The sequence below is a fragment of the Fundulus heteroclitus genome, chromosome 16 (assembly GCF_011125445.2).
Source record: "Fundulus heteroclitus isolate FHET01 chromosome 16, MU-UCD_Fhet_4.1, whole genome shotgun sequence".
Taxonomy (NCBI): Eukaryota; Metazoa; Chordata; class Actinopteri; order Cyprinodontiformes; family Fundulidae; genus Fundulus; species Fundulus heteroclitus.
In genome coordinates, this window is record NC_046376.1 from 8,336,035 (window position 1) to 8,342,654 (window position 6,620).

The following is a 6,620-nucleotide window of genomic DNA, read 5'->3' on the forward strand; positions in this document are numbered from 1 at the left end:
GCAGTTCAAGAAGTCCCTCCTGCGTAGATTCAGATAAACCTGTCCAGGATGAGATTTTCACTGATAAATTGCCTTCCCGTTAATGGGGAGTTTTTCTTTCCACTGTCGCTTCATACTTGATCAGTATGAGGGATTGCTGCAAAGCCATCAACAATGCAGACGACTGTCCACTGTGGCTCTACGCTTCTCCAGGAAGACTGAATGCTGCTTGTCAAGACTTTGATGCAATCAACTGGTTTCCCTTATATAGGACATTTTTTGACCAATCTGTATAATCTGATTGAATTTGACTTTGGAAAGTGCCTTGAATTGACATGTTTCATGAATTGGCGCTATGTAAACAACATTAAATTGAACTGAACTTTCATTTTAGCGTCACGTTAAGTAACGTTACTTTTACTCAGAAACGGTCTTTGAGGAAACCCGTTCATCAAACTTGACTCAACAATAACACAAACTACTGGAAGTTCTTGCTGTTGTTGCTTGAAATCAACTAAAAACATTTTCTAGACCATTTAACACGCCTTTTATTTAAGCAAACCTCAGATCTTCTTTTTTTTTTTTTTACTGCTTATTAAAATATTGCACATTTAAAATAAATGTAAATTTTTTAATTGGAAAACAATTGTGTTCCTGGAGTACTTTAAACTTGGTAATTTTGGTCAACATTACTGCATTATGTCAGTGAGGTTTGCAAACATTTGTTTGTGCACAGCGCTGCGAAGGTCCCAGCTCAGTGTTTGAATCAGGCTGAGGTCTGGACTTTGACTAGGCCGTTACAGGACCTTCCTTCTTTTCCCTTTCAGGCAGTCTTTTGCTGCCGTTTGTGATAATTTGCCTCTAGTACACAGAGCGGTTCATGGTCCACTGAATGGCTGTCAGGTATCCACCATCACGCCAGACGTCTTGTGGTTCATTCGGTTGCAGCTTTGTAAACCTGATCCATCTTATTCTCTCAACAGAGAAGAGGTTTTCTCCTCCAGGCCTTCTTCCATCTTTTTCTAACTCAACTGTCATGAACTTTAACCTTCCACCTGCTAACGGAGGCCTCTGGGGTCTGAGGTGAAGCTGGGACATCCTCTCCTGGGAAGATTGACAGCTGCCTGACATGTTTTCATCCAGTGAATAATCCGCCTCTCTATAGAATGATGGACTTCATATATTTTGGATATGGATATGAAAATCCTAGCAGTAAGGATGTAAGTGCAGTACTTTTACCTTTTTTTCCATCTTTGCGTTCCAAATAATAAATCTATTCCAGATTTTATACACTTTAAGACATTTCATAACCTGATAAAGCCGTGATCTTGCGTATTATAGCCGAACATGCATAAACCCTGCACCTTAAAAGAAGGCGCACTCACTGGTTTCCTGTCGCCAAAAGACAGAGAAAGTGTTTCTTAAGTCTGCTCAGGTTTACGCTCTGCAGTGAAATCATTCCTGTGATCCTCTTATCTCTTTGACAAGGCTCACAATAACAAGTGAGAAGGTCACTCCAAAGACACCGCTTTACTCCTGATAGAACAAGTTTCATTTGTCTGAAGTGCCACAAATAATGTCTGGATCAGTGGAGCACACGCACCGCCGGCTGGAGGAAGCTCCATTTGCGGCGGGCTCTTAGAAGGTTACGGTGGCAGGGCCTCAACCCCGAGCGTCTCCGTCCTGGCTGGGCGTGCAGAGCCGGGGTCGGCGGACAGCCACCGCCGCCTCTTCCTGCAGGTGCTTAACCCTGGATGGGTGCTTAATCAGAGGAGTCATCCAGAGCAGATTCCTCCGATTTATACAAACAGCTACACAGAGATGCATGGATGAGCACGGGAGTGCTGAGTGCCACCAAGTCTAAGATGCCATTAGGAAGCAGACTAACATCCAAATAAGATGTTTCTGCTTAAAGATGAGGAAGATACGCATATCTCCGTGTTTTTAGCATAACAGAAGCAGTTAAGGTGTCATTAAATCATTAGATTTTCGTCAGGATTTGTCGACAGCTGCGCGCCGAGGGCCCAGCTCGACGATGACGGCAGCCCAAGTAAAAAAAAAACTGGGGAAAAACATTCGGCTGAAAACTCGACAACATATTAAATCTGATTGCGCTGTGACGAAAAGCGAGTAGTGATAATAATAAGCTCTGATGGGGCACTCTTATGGCCCATCGATTTCCAATAGCTGAGATCATAGAAAGCAGGGGGGGGTAATTACACTGTGCAAGCAGAGGTCGTCCTGAGCAAATATCATTATCATCAGATTAGAATGAAAGGCTGGCGCGGGTCGAGCGCGCGCCGCTGAAGGAGACCCAGAGGAGACGCTTCTCAGCACACATTTCTGACCCTTCATCTGTCTCAATGTCCCCGGCACGCTCGCGGCTCCCCGGGTCAGCCCTACATCACACTGACATAAACAAGAGGGGGGGGGGGGGGGGGGGGAGGGTGGCAGGTCAGCAAGGCGCAGCCATTAATCAGCGAGAGACAAGGCAAATGATGAGAGTGATACCTCAGAGTGGCAAACAGATAAACAAGGTGACAACGGCGAAGGGAAAGTACGGCGAGCCGGGAGGGGAGCCGCACGCCGCATCTGAAGCGGAATCCGGCACGTGCTGCTGGGAAATCACGTTCTAAGCATCCCAGGAACACATCTACGGTGTCAGAAAACGTAGCGGACGCTAAAAGCCAAAGGTTCATCCTCAGTGATTCCTGCAGAAGAGCCGAGCTGCAGGAACAGCGTCTTCATCCTGGAGCTGCTCCACGTTTTGATCTTCCAAACGCTCAGCTGAAAAAAAAAAAAAAAAAAAGGCCAGGCTCACACACCCGTCGTTATTTAAAGGTATACTATGCAACCGGGGTTGATTTTCCAGCGAGGCTCCCCCCAGAGGGCGAAAGTAAAAGTGCACTGTCGTAAAGATGCTCAGCTGTTCTGGTTTCTCCGTCAAGCCAGGCGCGTTGTTTTGAGCTTAGCAGACAGGCGAACTCAACGAAAAGTGGAAAAAACGGCAGTACAAACAATGACTAACACAGTGAAGGTATGAACATCAGGGTTTCCCGCAGCGGCCGTGGCCGCTTCAGTTTTTTATTATTATTATTATTTTTTTTTTTTTTTTTTTTTTTTTTTTTTATGTTGGCGAGATGCTACCGCCACCGCCTCGCCAAGCCGCAGCCGCCGCCGCCGCCGCCTCGCCGCGGGCCGCCGCTGTAGCGTCTCGCCAGCATAAAAAAAATTAAATAAATAATAATAATAATAAAAAAACTCGATATGCTTGCATGTTTATTTGACATTAACACGCGGTTCTTTGTTGTTGCTTTCGTGCGTGCATATAGTGAATGGCAGGGCAAAAACACATGGAGTTCTCGCCGTAAAGCGAGACTTCTGTGTGTGCGGGCCGAGGGCTCTTGCAATTGCAAGTACGGTATTTCCCCCACAGACACCCAGGGCGGCCGAGAAAACCTTTGTTCGACGTGAAATGACTCATTTAATCATCCAAAACGGTATGGAACACATTAATTAACTGAAAAATGTTGCATAGTATGCCTTTAAAGTTGCTTTATTTTCAGGCTTCCTGCATTTCTAGCTAAGCAACCTAAAACTCTCCACGCACCATGGATTTGGACCTGAATCCACAGGCGGGCAGTCGACACTCTGAAGTTGGGAGTTTCACGCCTGGCGCTCTCCCCGTCTCCCCGGCCCCAAGAACACGGAGATCCTGGCAGCCCAGCCAGAGGTCTCCGGCGCCAGTCGATGGGTCCCTGATGTCTCTATCTGCGCGGCGCAGCGTGGGAGCTGGCCCCAGCCACCCACATTAACATAAACAAGGCGTGCTGCTGGGGTCCGCCTGTCAGGGGCTGTCACTGCCGAGGACGGAGGAGAGACGCCTCTGCATTAACCTCCAGGCTTATCTCGCTCTCTCTGCGTTCCACAAAAAGTGGGGATTAGTGCTCAGTCAGGAATTGCTTTTGGGTCCTTGTCACTCCGCCGCGATTACTGAACTCCCTCTTCTGCACTCACACTATTATTTTCAGCTCCCTCTTCCACTCGTCCCACAGGGAGGGAATCCCTGAGGCTTAAACATGGCAACCCAGCGGGTCTGAGCCTCTTTGATTCTCGGTGTCACCTTTGGTGATAAGTTCTCGCTGCTGTGATTTTCACCTGTCCTTCAGCCATTTCCGTACATCTGTGCGAGCGTCTACGAAGCAGGATGAAAGGAAATGCTTATTTGAGAGCGTCAGACTCTTTGGAATAAGAGCACAACGCAGGACGTTTTGCTGACCTTAAATACGAGGCGCTCAAAGCACAAGGATTCCCCCTTTTCCCGCTGTAGTTTAGTAAAGAAGTCGCTCTTCTGACGGATACGCCGACAGAACTAAACTCTGAAGGTGAAACAAAGAGAAATAAAGAGCGGTAAGAAAACAAAGAGCTCTATTGGACTAGAAAAAAGTCAAGTACCTGAACAGAAAACCCAAAGCATTCCATACTGTATGCATTTAAAATGGTCTCTCATCCATTAATACAAACAATTACCAAAGGTTTCAGTCTTTAGGTTGATTTTTTTTTTCTGAAAGGTTCTTTCAAATGTAAGACAGGTAGGTTGTTCATATATGATTTCACTTTATTCCAAGAAAAAAGGGCTTCTGTAAAGTGTCACATCCACTGATGTGAAGGTGGCAGAGGTATGAAACGGTTGGCGTCTTCGCTGGGTTCAAAGGTCGGACTGGAAGACTGTTGCTAGACCTGCATCAAAGCAAAATGAACATTTAATAAGTAACGAAACCTAAAATACAGATGTGATTGTTTCAGTTTTAGGCTTGGCACCATAGACGTCTTCCAGGATAAAGAAATATGTCCCGCCTCCTTCAAATTTAAACCAATCATGGGCATTAAACAAAGAGAACATCATTAAGTCACCATTAATAATAATTATGTTCAAGCCTGGAGAAATGTCTCTTTCAGCTCACCATTTCCTGACCACGACTCAAAACCTGTGAATTCAGGAACAAAGGTGACAGTGTTTGGTCCCTCTCTCTGTGTTTTCATTTGCATTTCACTTTTTATTAGTGGGCTCCCAACACAGAAGCCAGTTAATGTAAGATAAAAACAGAATTATAAAGAGTATTTCAATCTTGGGCCCCAGTAAGGCTTCATAGCAAGACCCGGGTTGGCACATGAAGCAGAAGGAGAGAGCAAGTATGTTTTAAACTATAATTTTTCTTATTATTATCATTTGTTTGGGGTTTATCATTATTTTTTCACATTTCTTAAAGCTGTTCATATCTTCAAATGACATTAAAACTCAATAGGGCAACACGTTAACATGTTTTCCACAAAAACATTTTTGAAGTCTGACAGAAAAAAGGGATTTTAAGTGTTAATGTACAAAAAATTGCAGTATTTTAACACCATGTCAGGATGGAAAGACAACAGCAATGACTTTGGAGAAGAAACTGTTACTACAAATCAAACTGTGAAGGGTAACAAGATTATTTCCAGATACTTTAACCCTTAAAAGCCTGATACAGGTAATTATGAGGAAACTTCTTATGTAAAAAAAAAAAAAAAGAAAATCTTTTTGGTTGCTTTAAAAAATATATAAATAATGCAAAAACATCAGGCTGTGAAGTTTTCTATCATATTTGATATGTTAGACCAAAAAATAAATTTTCCTCATGTTTTTGCATTTTTAATAAGGGTGTGTAAAATATATTAATTTGTATGATCAGAAAAATGCTGACTTTGTTGAAGAGGTGGAGGTCTTTAGAAATATCGGTATAAAAAATGGTACGTTTGGAGTCATAGGTTTAAGTTCACCGTTGCCAAGAGGAGAACATCTTGTTTCCAGGAGTGGACGTCCCAGCAGATCCAACCCAAGGTCAGAGCGCGAAGCTCAGAGAAATGAAAAGAGTTGTAAAAAAAAATGGTTATAAAAGAATATAGAAGCCCAGTTTGAATCAAAACCCCAAATTATCAGCATAAAAACCACCGTCAGCCTGTCAGGCACGGTGGTGGAGGGCTGATGGTTTGGGTTTGTTTTGCAGATGAAAGACCAAAGTTTCTCAAGAGCAGCGTCACCAAACTGAACATCACTCAGAGAAGGAGAGGTTATGCTTCTAAAAACACTTCCCAAGCCACCGACTTATTGGGATCTTGGGGGTGTACTTAGTTTTTTGCATTTTTTTCTTTTCATCTTCTGTTAACAGAAGATGACAGCTTTAGACGTGAAACATTTCTGTACATGTCAGCTTAAAAATAATTTCAGGGAACACTAAAATGACATTATAAATTAAGATTTATTAATACATGTTTTTATTTCTTGGTAAAACCTCAAATCAGTTCAAGAGAACTCACATTAGGGTTTAAACGTTTGCTGAATGCAGAAAGCTGGCTGCTGTAAGGAGCATTCAGCTTCCTGTCTCAGTGACCTGGAGCTGCAAAAGCTTTTTGAAGATCCCAGTGAAAAGACGTTTCCTTATTTCCAAAGCTGGGTTTTAAACCTTGCGTTTTAGCGGACTTATTGATTCTCCGTTGGCCTAAAACTAAACGTAAAATACAAAACATGACCTCGCTGCAGCCTGCAGAATGACTTTCTTCCTCCTTATTCTCGACGTCTCAGCCTCTCTGATGTCCTCCGGCACAAG

At 43.6% G+C, this 6,620-nt stretch overlaps 1 long non-coding RNA gene across 1 annotated transcript; it reads right to left on the bottom strand.

Annotated features, from left to right (window-relative positions):
• Positions 1-3,596: 3,596 nt before the first annotated feature.
• LOC118566268 lies at positions 3,597-4,355 on the bottom strand. The gene is made up of 3 exons (XR_004932909.1): positions 4,259-4,355; positions 3,997-4,174; positions 3,597-3,897 (listed from the first exon to the last, which is right to left on the bottom strand). It is a non-coding gene; the product is annotated as an uncharacterized LOC118566268 (long non-coding RNA).
• Positions 4,356-6,620: the final 2,265 nt, after the last annotated feature.